Raw genomic sequence first — 14,988 nt, 5'->3', positions numbered from 1 at the left:
GAGACCAAAAAATACGAGCTCCTTCAACTAATCATACAAGGCAAAGTGGTAGAAGGAGACCTGGCAGCAGACGCAGGTCTTGGTTGAAAAAGCTTAGACAATGATTTGGTCAAAGCTTTGGTGCTTTGGTGATTGTTTAGAAGCGTGGCATCCAAAATTAAACAAGCCATGATGATAGCCAACCTTCGCAACGAGATGGCTCTATAGGAAGAAGAATATCCAAGGCCAAGGAAGAACCCACAACCACACACTTGAGTAGCGAGCTTCATATTCTAGTTTCAAATTTAAGGCTTTTACATAGTAAAACCAGTGAAAAATGAAACCTGTCGTATTCCCTAGATTCAGAAGACAGTAAACATAATGCGCAATTACGAATATTTACTTTATAATTACTTATCAGTAAAGAAAATATCGTTAGGTTAACGACTTGTTTCACATACACTTCTTTGGTTCTGCAACCAGCATTTTTTATTGTTTTAGAATATGAAAAACCTTTTTTTTTAAAGAGTACTTATCTACCGAATTATCTGAAAAACAAATAAATACCAAAGAGTTTTACGACAATTGTATGCAAATGTATTTTGATGACGCTTTAACTATTTATTCAAATTGAAATATTTATAGAAGAATTGAGAAATTACATAAATATGTACATTCCGGAGATCATTTATAAATATGGCAAAGTGATTAGATTTCTGAACCTTCTAATCAAAATCAATAAACCCTTTTAGCGATTTTTTCTCACGTTGACACAGCGATTCATATAAATAGAATGATTAACAGTTACATAATTTTTAAATAACGAAGATAACACGTACTGACAATAATAAATACGTAGCTACAATACAAAAAATCCGAAAGTTGTATTGTCTCGGAGGTCAAAATCTCAATGATAATTTTGTAATTAAATTTAATTCGAAAATTATGGTTTATATTGGAAATAAAATGTTTATTTTGCGAGGAAATCATAATAAAATATTTTGATTCGTTTTATAGGCAATTTAAGTTTTAACAAATAATTTGTTATGTTATCGTCATATAGTTATGTTGTATTATCTGTTGTTTCCTGGCTATTAAGATATAATTGGCGCTTTTTAAAGCGGCTTTCTGCAACCGCCTGCCTGGTCTGTTATACGTATGGGTCTTCCAGCAACAAGCGTACTAATGCCTCAAGGCAACAGGCCCTTAAGCCAGCGTTTCAGGAGTCTATTGTGCGGTGGTTAATTCAATACAAACTTTAATTACAGCTGTAATTCTGTAAACATAACTAAATGTCGTTCCAAGTACTCTAGTCCCTTTGAATTTTCAACTAGTTTATCATCATCAGTTAACTTTAATTCTATCCGCACTTGTCGGTACTCAAGCTCAGTGCGTACTACACTAGAGTCGGAGTCGAGTTTTTTAGTACTACAACCTCGCCGTTGAGTAAACTATTAATATGCTAGTATTTTCTGTATGTGTAACCGTGACTTTTTAAGTAGATCATTGAGCATCTAACTGAACTACTCAAAAAGTCAAAAACATAGTGTATTTTTCCATCTGGAAACGTTTCATCACCGTACATCGAGTCATAATACGAAATTCCACCCATATCACCTCGACGTCCGTCATTCCACATGTGAGCGTTATTTAAGGCATCTTTGCCGCGCACCACCACTATGTGGAAACAGCTTCCCAGTAAGGAAAACAGCGTAACAATTCTTACAAGGCCGTCAACGTACTTGCGAGCCCTCTGTCATTGAGAGTGCCCAAGGGCGGCGGTATCACTTATCATAATCCTGCTTGTTTGCCACCTATTAAAATAGCATACCCTTTACCGATAAAAGGCAGGATTGAACATGGTCCACTTCAGGCTCTATTCTGAGTTATTAACATTTTGGATTTTTACAACACGCATTTTCCACTTTTCCATCCTACGGAAGCCTCAGCAATTTCACCATCAAGCTTCACCAGAGTCTTATATATCTAGAGAGATATATCTCAGGGCAGGATATTTTTTGGATTATAATAATAATAATACACTCAATCACAAGTATTTTGAAGTCCCGCAAACCTCTCTGGGTCGCTCAGGTTTCATTTTAAGTTTCTGTTAATCTCAAGAGGAAACTTCCGAGGTTATGGAAGGAGCCAGGCTGGCTTAATTAGACAGGATTTTACGCACAACGGATCAAATTACCAAAGTGCGGATATTGAGTCTACAGTAGATACATACATATATATTCTATTAATACTCTAGGTTAATAATATGTGATAGTACTGATTTAAATGAATCTCCACAAGTGTATCAGGATGAGGAAATGTATGCCAATACTATAAGCCTATAAGGTAAATTTCGAAGGCTCGACGGAGGCTCTTAGCTATTCGTGTCACAATACAAACACGCGTCCCCCGAGTCAGCTGAATGCTGACAGCATCGTTGATCATCCAACGACATTGAAGTTGCGCTGTTTCGCATGCTAATTCGTCTCTAAGATCCATTTCTGTCATTTTCTCGACGATTAAGACAATTAATTATACCCATAAAATAAAAACAGGCGCAGTGTTGGCTTCAGCGCGCCATTTTCATCCCTGAGACCGCAGGTTCGAATCCCAGATGTGCATCAATAAACTTTACTTCTATGTGCGCATTTAACATAAGCACCAACGGCTTGCCTTCCAAAAACTGATTTAAAAACACCGTTATTAAATTAATAAAAGTAAATCTATCTAATTAGTGTTTTAATACCTATTTTTGCTGCATTTTTCGGTCATACTTTACAATTAAAGTATTGTGTAAGGCACTTTGCATTGTTACCCATTAACTGGAAAAAATTATTTCGCCGAAAATCGAATCGCCATACATTTTAATATCGTATGATTGAACGCTCATAGTAATTCAAAGTGTGTAATCAAATCTTATGTTTATAATAAAAAGTTCCAGCCATATCTCGTCTGCTATTTACATAGGACTCTCATAATATTTAACTGCGTACGTGATCCCGCAGGAAGGTACCTTACCGGATGCACTGTGCACTTCCTTCTGCAATGTGTGACTGTAGTATAAACAGTTCTCACAATTCTCTTACCACCTTTAATCATCATGAAGTATGTTTTGTTTTCTTTTACAAAACAAACATTTATACAATTTCATACGTCTTTAACGAATGTTTGGAGAAACAGCTTAATAGTTCGTATAAAAAATATTTTTTATAGACTTTGATTTTGTTATTCGATATTGTTTGCAGTGCCTTGAGCGTTTTATAATTAGTTATATAAAGGTTTACGTTTTATGTTTTCTTGTTTTGTTTATATTATGTTTTTAGTTTAATTTGTACATCCACACATTTCTTGTTTTGTACATACATACAGTTGTCGTCGATAGCGTTACAACGTTAATAGCGGCCATACCTTTTGATCCATTTGTATAGTACGATTCATATAGCCTTAAAATAGGCTTCAATATCGCAGCACAAAATGTCTGTGTAGCTAGTACTCTCTTCTCAAAAAATACTCTCAACGTCGAGTTATATAATTAATGTAATAAATTAGCGATTAGATACATTAAATATAATTCAGATAACTATAATATAAATATAATTCAGATAGTAGATACTTGGAATTATCCAATGAAAATCTAATGCAAAATGTAAAAAATATAATGCTAAAACAGATGGCTTAATCACAAAACAACAATCATCACAGATGTGCGGCAGAAGCGCTATGCCATGATGATATCTAGAGAGCGTGGAAACAACAGCTAATCCAACAAAGCTACTAATTATTAACTAAAACTTATATTGCTTTCAAATAATAATATTCGCGATATAAATCTTCGACTTAAATTTAATTACAATGGAAAATTATTATGTATAGTAAACCCTGCAGAAATTACTAAGAAAACCAATGTATTTTATTCAAAAGTTGAAAAAAGGAAACGCTCTATCGAGATCCTTGTAACAAGTAGTAAAACCTCGCAAGCACTGCGCAATCTCGTATTCATGCACAATAATATTTAGGTCAGCTGTCAGGACTGGGCATTCGAAATACTCCAGCATCAACTCAGAGATTTGGTAGGCTTATAATTGAAATTCGGGTTGAGTCCCCTTGGGATCGAATATTCGTTCTATTAGTACTGATTTTTCTGTACGTTATTCAAATTTATGAAAATAAGTGGGGTTATTCTAATATTAACTTACCTAATTTTTTTTCACAGTGGCCTGCAAGAGATCGCTCGTAAACGATAAGGGCCCCAGTTGTCCTCCTTTTTATTTAACTGTGTCAATTGTATTATATTTCAGTATATGCAACGAAAAATTAATATTATCGTAAGATTTATCGTACAAATTAAGTCTTTCTTGCCCGGAAAGACTATAAAACCTGAAATATTCTATGCTGTCGTACCAACCCTTCTGGCTTCGATTTCCAGTAATACAATTTGAACATATAAAAATGATCAATTATGGAGGCAGAATTTGGCTTGCCTTGCTATGGGACTTACAAGGTAGACAAGATATAAAATAATTAAATAAAGTACAACCATTTTAGGTCTGGCCCTTAGATTTCTGTATCTGTACATAATCATTTATCAATCTAATAGGCAAGTGGGTGATCAGCCACCGACTTTTGAGGTTTAAGGCGAGCCGGTTTCCTCACGATGTTTTCCTTCGCCGTTCAATGTTAAATGTGTACATAGAAAGAAAGTCCATAACAGTGCACAGTAGCATGCTATAGCCACTAGACCAACTTGTAGAGACAAGACAAGATATAGACAGCTATTATATTTATAATAGTTTCTAAAATAGTACTTAACCAAGCCGTGAACGTGGATAAATTTTATATAGTCAGGTTCAAAATATAAACGATATATACTCTTTACATTTCATGAATCATTGATAGAAACGTCTGTGTCCTTCTCGTGCAGGTTTGAATTTACCCTTGAATTTTAACCATTTTCCATTATGCATTCAGTGGATATTTTTGTTACGAAATAATTCTAAAATATCAATGAATTTTTTATATAAATTTGCAGTCATTAATTTCTCTAAAAACCTCCACCGTATGACAAGATCTCAGAACTCACAATTGTTCCATGTGCCTCGTAGAAACTCGAACTACCTGCATAATTCGCCAATATTTCGATTTTTAGGCAATTTATTTTATTTATTAACACTTCGTTACATTACTATATAAAAAAATGAACATAATTAAATTAAAAGGAGGGCAACTAGCGGCCTTATCGCTTTTGAGCGATCTCTTCCAAGCAACCACTGTGAGTAAAGAAAAAACAATGTATTACATTACATAAGATAGGCTACCAAAAATTTGTAATCATTTTTAAGATAGGAAGGGAAGGATAATTATGAGGATGTTGATATTTTCCTACTCACCAAAGAGGATGTGAGGTAAAATAGTTGGAGAGGCGAGATGACGTTGACTTTGTTTAACAGTAACAGTTTAGTTTTTTCTTTTAAATGTTAAGTAGTTATTATTGTTTGTTTAAAGTTAAATTTCAGGTTCGTTTTATTTTTGTCTATTAATGTACTTACCTATGTTTTCTGTTTTATATATACTGTTTATCAATGTAATCTGTTTTGGCTTTGTATATTGTCTAAATATTTTATTTTCGATGTATGTTAGCTGTAAGATTACTAATAAACAAATAAATAATTTATATTGCTACATCGTTTTCATTTCATTTTATTATAGTTTAAAAATATTATTGTTAACCAATAACATAAAGTTTATTTTATTTTATTTATAGTACTGCTACATAGTAACTTGTCAGGCACGCGATCGTGCAGATCGGCCGAGAATCTAGGCAAGAGATTAGTATCAAATCTTCCTCTTCTCTAAAAAAGGACTTTATCCGCTTAAAATGCTTGAAGTCTTCCAACGGGTCCAGGCCACAACTTTTTCGGAAATATCCTCATAATATTTATGGAGCCTGCTGGCCGGCAATACCTGTGTTACCTCTTGCAAAATATTTGTCAATTTTATAATACCTTCTACTTAATTGCGTATTACAACTTAATTATGTTAAAGGTAAATTCCTATATTATATGTTCATCTATGCTTTAGCCCCATACTAACAATTAATGATCATGACATCACGATTCCAATGAATCATGTAATCAAGCCATTTGTGGTGACAATATATTCCGATTACAGATCGAAATACTCCAGCAAGTCTAGAAGAAGTATCTTTTGGTATTGTTTGAAATCACGCAACTCCTCAATAAAGAGTAAACTATTTCGTTTATATTAAATTATATTGCTTTCTCGATTTTGCTATATCGATTAGAAAGTAGCCCATCCCGAAAGAATAAGTTCTTTAGTAGTTTCCGCAAGCTCTTTACTGGCAAACCATCACAGTTTTGTGTTTACAGCATGAATTTTATATCCAAAATCAAGTTAAATTATTGTTATAATTAAACAATTAAACAAAGAAATATGAAAAATTACTATTAATCAAGACTGCCCTTTGACTGTCAACTGTCACAATTTTATTAACATTTACAGCATGTCAAGGTTGTGGCGGTAAAGAATACAATTTTACGTAATTCAACACTTTAAAAATAAACAACAGAAATGTGATTCATTTGTGTAAATGACCGCTGCCTACGGCAATATTATATTGCAACAGCTGTAGAAACCAAATAAAAATGTACGGGCTACTAATTTTTGATTAATGTGGTGTGTTTTCAGATAGCTACAAACCACTCTCGTCGCGTTTCGGCTACTTCTAGAGTCTGCTCAAGTGATTCTCTGCGCCTATTTGCTGTACGAAAAAAAACAATAAATTTCATTATAACGCAACAGATAAAAATAAGACAGATAAATTAAAACCAAGCAATAAAAACATTAAAAGTGTCATTTCCGGTTATTGAAAGAAAGCGTGGAGGCTCTTCTCGATACCTTCTCATCAGAGTTTTGAGCTATTATGATCCTTGGTTTTTTCCTATCTTTAATGAGGCCTAACGACCTGACTAAAGTCTTTTTGAACATTTCAATGGCTATTTTACTGCTGCAGAATCGACTCGGAGACGTATTTGAAAGACCAAGGAAGGTAATTGCGCTTAGCAATTCTGTGTTTGTATGCCTGGGCCCTTGGGCTTAGGGTGACTACTGAAGCCTATAACTGGCTTAAACTTAAAAAAAATATTAGCAAAGAAAACCGCTAAATAAGTATCCGGGTAAGCCTTGTAACTGAGAACACATTACATTTTAATCGAACATAAAATCAATCTTTGATATTTTACCTCCATAAACAATGTCTTTAGCTAGATTACAATAGCCTTCTGTCAAATATCAAAGACTATAGAACCATTAAGAGTCACTCGAACCTTCCCGAGGACAATGGCGCTTGTGTCAGTTTACACACAACTATACGATTTACATAAACTGATGTAGCTATAGCCGATTTCCCCAAGTCTTTTTCTTCACCGTTTGAACGATTGTTAAGTGCGCACATAGAAAGAAAGTCCATTGGTGCACAGCCGGGGATCAAACCTACTAGCTCAGAGATGAGAATCGCACGCTAGTCATTAGGCCATATATAATGAATTTTTTTCTCACAATTACTTGTTTCTTTTTTATTATTCCGTTTTATAATATTTTAGGAACATATTAATCCAATAATGTTTGGGCTATTCCTTGACACCACGGGCATAGTGAAAAGGAGAAAACCATTTGAACTAGTCAATGTGTAGAGTATTAACTGCTAAACAGTGAGTGAAGAAATAGAACAACAGAGTGTCTTCCCTTCAATAGAGACTGTAAGAAGTGTTATTGGACACTTTCTTATGTTAAATATCCTTATTAGTAAATCACTCAAATTAATTAGTCTTAAGTTATGGTAGATCGTAATGGTCCATGATGTCTTAGTAAATACACATGTATAAAAATAAAATAAAAGTTTATCAAATAAATTGTATAAAAATATTATATTATGACATATTTTCGTCAATCCGACTCAGTATTGACAAAAACAAAATGGTACCTCGCTTTGTAATTCAAATAGCCCCGTTGCAGTGCTGTACCCATTTATATGCGAATTAAAAACGTTCCGGTCAGTTGCGAGTTGCGACTCATATCTTCGTGACTGGAATAAAGGTTCGTATATTATTAGTTAATTCTTCCCCTTTAAAGGCCAAATAAATTACCCAGATCCCAGCATTTAACATCCTATATACGCTCTCTTTATTTAAGAAGATTTATCTTCTTTTAAAAATTGTTAAATGGTCCAATACAGAAAAGTAACTTCTTACAGAACATAAACATTGTCGTGCCTTATTCATTCCCAACCAACCTAGGAGTTCAAGCACCTCTCATTTGAATACTTCGCGAATGTAACAGAATAAACACAATGTATCCAGAGCTTGATATGTTCGGTAGTGAGCTGATCAATTTAAAACAAAAGCATTGTTAAGCATCTGATAAGTACATAATCTGCTATTTTTCTAGTAGTTTTAATCTTTTGTAACATGTATGCTCCCATAATTGTCATGTGTTTTATATAAGATAGCTTGTAAGATATACTGTATTTATAGAATTATATATGATGTGGTGAACTTCAATTAATAAATAAATGTGTACGGGAACATGTCATCTCAGATTTAAACTTACGATTATTTCTCCTCAAAAAAATTAACTGATAAAAACATTGTCATCAAATCCCTGAATACTTCCTGTAATTGTTTATTCAAGGAAAATGAACCTATGTATAACCAGTTAGATAACTAAGGACAACTATGTTTTCCTGATATGAAACTTGTATTCAAGATATATGAATATGTCCTTAATTATATGATATACTTAGCGCGTCCGTAGCTCAGGATCTTATGAATACTAAATGCGATATTCATGTATTTAGACTAGAAACCATTGGGGCTATTTGCATTAATACATAGAAATGTACGTCCCATCTCCGACTTCTGCTTTACGGGTCATTTTAAATTTATAACAGGCTCACCTGATGGTAAGTCACCACCACCACTCACTCATAGCCAGCTGGCTCGCAAGTTCGTTTTCGATCTTTTATAAGTTGTTAAAGGAATTTTTTGAAGGATAATAAGTCAAAGTGGTTCAGAAATTCTTCAGTGGGCAGCTAGTTCCACATAGGGGTGATGCGCCTTAAGAAACGCTCAGTTTATTCCTACACGACCTCCTCCTTTAAATTTTTTGAAGTCGCGTAAAAACAGGTTATGTCTGTTAACAAAATTATTTTAAAACATTTACCATACAATGTCTCAATTGTGAGGAATTACGTTATAATTACCATGGAATTATCTTCGATTATAATGGCCAAAATATTACTTTCCTGTCGCTCATTACTGTCAATCATGCCATTGCCAATGGCGTAGCCGGGGCAAAGGCCACAAGATTACATAGTGAAAATACACGCGATCCGCCAATTTCTCAACAATTTCATACCACAAACATCTGCCGACAGGTTTATGAGGCTAGATTATATATTAAGATTGTTTTATATTCACTTGTTTATGATGAGTTTTTATTCTCCTAAACAACGTTTTATATTGTTATTGCGTTTTTTATTTCATACATGCTAACATTCTCACGCAAAGTTTTCATATAATTGTCTCAAATAAGAAATTATGATTATATATTTAAAGAAATACCTATAGTACTAAGCCACTACGATAATGTGGTAAAAATATAATAAATTATATCATATTTAATAATTAATATACACAATATCTCGCTATAAAATTCCTTACCAATTAAATAATTATAATAATAATAAAATAAAAAATAAATAAAGATAATAAAATAAAAAGAAGAAGATGATCTTTAAATTTATGTAAAAAACCTTCTTTTTGATCATTTTTCTTCTGCCCCGTAATAAGCTATATATATTGTTACTCAATTAAATTTGGATGAGCTATTTAAAACATTTTTGTTTATACATATTATTTAATTTATTTAATTTTAGTTATAGTGTTAAAGTATTCATCTTATTTTGTCAGCGACAAGGCCGCCCGTTGCCTTTAACTTAAGTAAGTAAGCTTTTTTGTTTTTGTAAAATGTATAATTTTGTATATTATGGTAACGAAGTGTAAATAAATACATATCGCTTTTATGACCACACTCTGCGAACAGAAAGATGTCGATAGTGTCGGTGACAGCATTCAGTATCAACGTATTTATAAACGGAGATCTGTGCAACAGACTGGTTCTAGCCCTTGGTATGGCTCGCAAACAACCATAGCCTTCGCCATCGCCCATATCCCTTAGGCACAAAGAAATTGAGTTCTTGGCGAACACAACATCCTCCGCAAGATTTTCAGGATACAGTAGGCCAATTGTAACTCAGACAATTATATATGTACATATTATCTTAGTTGACTCAGATGTCTAAAATTAATAGTATTAATTGCTAGTTTAGTATTCTTACTATAATGGTTATGAATTTCTATTCTATTAAAAATAACTCGAAAAAAGATTTGCCAACATACGAACTCAAACTCTCAAACTCAAAATAACTTTATTCATATAGGTAAATATGTACACCTATGAACGTCAGAGGTAAGGACGAAACCACGCTAGCGCACTTTAAGATGTTGTCATTGGAGAAAGTTAGAAAATTAATTGATATATCATTTGCATTTCAGATATTTAACAATCAAGTTGATTGGCCAGCCTTTTAACTAAATTTAAATTTCGTGTTCCATGTACTTAGTAGATACTTTGGCCAAAACTCCAGATTGAACATTCTGATACACTAGATCTTGATATCCTTGCTCCCCCTCACTTTGGAATCGATTTTCGCTTAATTAATATAGTTTTATTTTATTGTTTGATTACTTATCTCTTCGTGTATGTTGTTTGCCTATAAGTGCTTGTCTCATTAAATATTGTATTTAATTTTTAGTTATGAGTACGCCGAGCGCTTGCCAGCGCTTTTATAAATAAATAAATCTGCACTCTGTAATTGATTTTCCTTAATTCAAATTGTACTTTATTATATGGTTTATATGTACTTCCTGATAAATAATAAAAAATATCAATTACAGCCTATTATCCGTGAATAGTCAAAGCTTATATAGGTCATTGATATCGTTAATTAAGGTCAAGTTCGCAGTTTGCTCCACTGATCGGGTGGCAGGAAAGCCACGCTTCGGCGCGTCTCAGCTGGTCCCCCACATTCCACAAGGCCGGTGAACATCAAAGCCAGATAATTATTCTCTTCGCTGCCCAGGATCAATTTTCCACGTATAAGTTGCTTTTTGTGTTGGTTTATAGGGTAGAATACTGGCTTGAAATTGTCATTATAATTCTCCGTAATTGATATGTCATTATTGATGCCGATTTTTAGTAAGATAGCTTATTGGCGTTGACACCAACAAACAGTATTTAAAAGAAACCGCGATTGTATTTATATCAAACTCATCAGTAAAATTCGAAACATTTTTTTTCTAGAATCGAATTCTAACCGCCATTATCTATGCACCTAATTTACCGAATAAACAGCAAACTCTCTACACAAGGTCAACATTTTTAAAAGATCAAATACAATAAACACGCTAAAATAAATGCCGATCCAATTGCCTCCTTTCATTTGCACACCAAATTACTTTTTCGAGCTTAACTTGTTTGCCAAGTTTATTGGTTCATTTGGTGATGATTACTCAAATGTATTTGAAGCAATTTGCGCGATACTTAGTCTGTAAATATATAGGATTTTCTCGTTATGAAAATTTAGGTGTTTACCGTAATATTTGACGGAATACCAGCTGCCCCAACCTACATACCAGCATAAAAAATTACTAAAGTATATCCACAACGTATAATCGTACTCAAAAATGTTGTTGTTTATTTTAATAAGAACCTTAAGTTGAGCCATTAATGACCATCCTAGGTGGATCATTCATGGGTCACTCATTGAAATCGTTGCTTACAAGTTTAAGTATGTACACAAATATAATCATCTGTTGTGATATTAATATTGATATATCCCCAAATAGTAACGACACATTCCATTTCACCTGCTCGTTATGTTCCATTTTACCCTTCGTAATGATCACATTATGGTTTAAGTAAAATATGAGTCGTCAAGTAAGTAAAGTATGGCTCTTCTCTTAAGTTCTAAAAGATTATTTGATATTACTATTTGACAAGTACTAAAAACTTCTACAGCTCCCTATTAATCAATCCAAAAGGGAGTAAGATAGAAACAGATCCAAAATGCTGGTAGTAGCAGTAAAAAGTATCACATACAGTGGTAAAATAACACAACAGCTACCAATTTGATAAATGCTACGAATACAAATTCCATTAATATAATTAATAGTTACTTTGCAAACATAGGCTTCGACCTAGCTAAAAGAATTATTACCTGCTAAGTTAATAATCAGTAGGTATACTGATACAGCCATAAATAATCTTTCATAAATGCCGTTTCCATCATCGCGACACTCTTTTGTCTTTGTATATATCCAACTGATCAAGAGGAAGAAGCAAGGACAGCTCAGACTTCATGATACACCACTCTTCTTTAACCACGGCTCAAATCTTCTCCGTAGCTCAAACAGGCTTTGAGTCGGTGTGTAAATGTCTGCCGACCAACATACTTTACGTCACCTAATCGGAATTTATCGCGATAACAGCTTCTACCATCTCCAACAACATAACTGTTTTTTAAGTTACACTGAAAGAGTTGAAAGAGCTATGTATCTCTAGTATTTGGGCTTTCACGTCCATTACTGCTTAACTTTACTTTCAGTTAGAAACGCTCGTATACTAAAATTCATAATTATTTATTCGTATATGTAACACAATGTCGAAATAATGAACATCACAGTATACACGAATTCAAGTACGACCAGTCACCACATGCGGGAATTGATTTATTTCTTTAGGAATCTAAATGATCAGTGTATTCTGTAAATGGTCTATTTTGTCGTGATACACCCGACATTTAGTTAATGTATGAAGATGGGAGGTTGCGCCAAAAGTCAACTCATTGAAGTAGAAAGAGCCAACGTGCAATTCTCAAAGTAGAAGCCGGTCTTCCCTATCGCTATTTAACGGTTTCCCTTTATCCAATGTGGGGTGACCTCACATTAAAAGAAACGTTTATGTTAAAGCAACTTTCCCAAGTAACATTTGACCCTATCACACAAACTAACATACGGCGTAAGGGCACAATTTGCAAAGAAAGTCTATTTTATTCTCAATAAACTTAATTCTTCCTTAAGTATATACAGTCAACATTTAAACAGCTAATTGTAAATTTTAAAAAGTCAAGATTACGATGTAACAGAACATTTTTCATCATAGCCTTTTGAGGCCTGACTGGAAGTGATTTTTTAAAATAACCCACAAGCTCCAAAAGATTTCTGTAGTTATTGTAAACCACAGCCTCTCACAGAGTTGGTCAATACCGTAATTATTTAGTACCTTTAAAATACATTATTGCGAAGAGGTATATCAACTTTATTATCTCAAATATATATTAGAATTTCATGTTTGTTTTAATTACAAACAAAAGAAATGTAGATTGACATACATATAATGTATTTGATACGGTTATTTCGTTTAAACTAATGTACCTTCGATAGCTCAGTTGGTAGAGCGGTGGACTGTAGAGGAATAACGCTGTCATCCATAGGTCGCTGGTTCAAATCCGGCTCGAAGGAATGAGTTGTCTTTTTTACTTATTTAATAAAATTGCAATAAACTCGTTTTATGTATATTAGAATCACATTATACCTTATCTATTATACATAATACAGGTACAACATTGGAATTTCAAGCTCTGACTAACCTAAACCTAAATGGAGATGTAAGTTTCAAACTGTTAAAAAAGGTTTATTATCTAATTATTTTAAATTAAAATATATATTAGGTCCTTACATATTAAAATTGGTGTTTTGTATGGAAGGAACAAAAAGTCGAATATTTTTAAATATAATATATTTCATTAATCAAAGTATGAATCATTGTTTTCTATGCACTTTTGCCATCTCATAGATAGTTCATTGATCCCTTTACCAAAAAAAACCAGTCGGACGGGAATCAATAAGATCTGTGAAGGCGATTTGGACTGCCCCATCAGAGTTAAATTTTTTCCCTTGCAAGAAGTTGTCCAAATTTCGAAAAAAAATGGTTATCTGTTGGAGCAAGGTCCGGGGAGTACGGAGGATGTCTTAGACATTCCAATTGAAGCTCTTCTAATTTGGTAGCCGTCTGTTGTGCAGTGTGTGGTCTAGCTTTGTCGTGAAGTAGCAGTGGCGTGGAGCGATTGACCAGCCTAGATTGTTTAGCCGCTAGCTTTTCCATCATGGTTTGCAATTGCTGACAATAGACATCAGCCATAATAGTCTGGCCAGATTTGAGAAAACTGCAATGAACAATACCGGCACTAGTCCACCAAACGCTTACTAGTAACTTTTTTGGGGTTAATTTTCGCTTGGGGCAGGATTTGTCTGGCTGGCTAGGTTGGACCATTGCGCTGAGCGCTTCCGATTATCGTAAAGAATCCATTTTTCATCACAGGTAATGATTCGGTTTAAAATACCTTCATTATTGTGCCGGTTCAGTAATGTAACGCAGCAGTCGACGCGCGTTTGCCGGTTTGCTTCAGTCAATTCGTGAGGTACCCACCTTTCAAGCTTTTTAATCTTCCCAATTTGCTTTAAGTGAATTAAAACATTTTTATCACTAACACCGCATCCTGGAGTTAACTTGGACGTGGTTTGCGATGGATCCGCTTCCACAATAGCCTTCAATACTTCATTATCAACTTGGGTCTCAGGCCGTCCACGGGGATTGTTCTGCAGGTCGAAATTTCCAGAACGAAAACGTTGGAACCAAAAACGAACTGTGTTTTCTTTTGCAACATGACCGCCATACACATCATTCACCCTTCGAGTCATTTCCGCAGCACTAATGCCACGGCGGAACTCGTACTTGTAAATAATGCGATACTTTAAGTTTTCCATTTTGTAAAATGAGTGACGCAAACAGAAAAAAACAAATGAATGACGG

General features: G+C 33.9%; 1 non-coding gene across 1 annotated transcript; it reads left to right on the top strand.

Annotated features, from left to right (window-relative positions):
- The first annotated feature begins 13,549 nt into the window (after window positions 1–13,549).
- Window positions 13,550–13,637, top strand: Trnay-gua. The gene is given in 2 exon segments: window positions 13,550–13,586; window positions 13,602–13,637. It is a non-coding gene; the product is annotated as a tRNA-Tyr (tRNA).
- Window positions 13,638–14,988: the final 1,351 nt, after the last annotated feature.

This window comes from Pieris brassicae, chromosome 2 (genome assembly GCF_905147105.1).
Source record: "Pieris brassicae chromosome 2, ilPieBrab1.1, whole genome shotgun sequence".
Lineage (NCBI taxonomy): Eukaryota > Metazoa > Arthropoda > Insecta > Lepidoptera > Pieridae > Pieris > Pieris brassicae.
The sequence above is the reverse complement of the archived record's forward strand: the minus strand, read 5'-3'. Positions and strand labels throughout refer to the sequence as shown.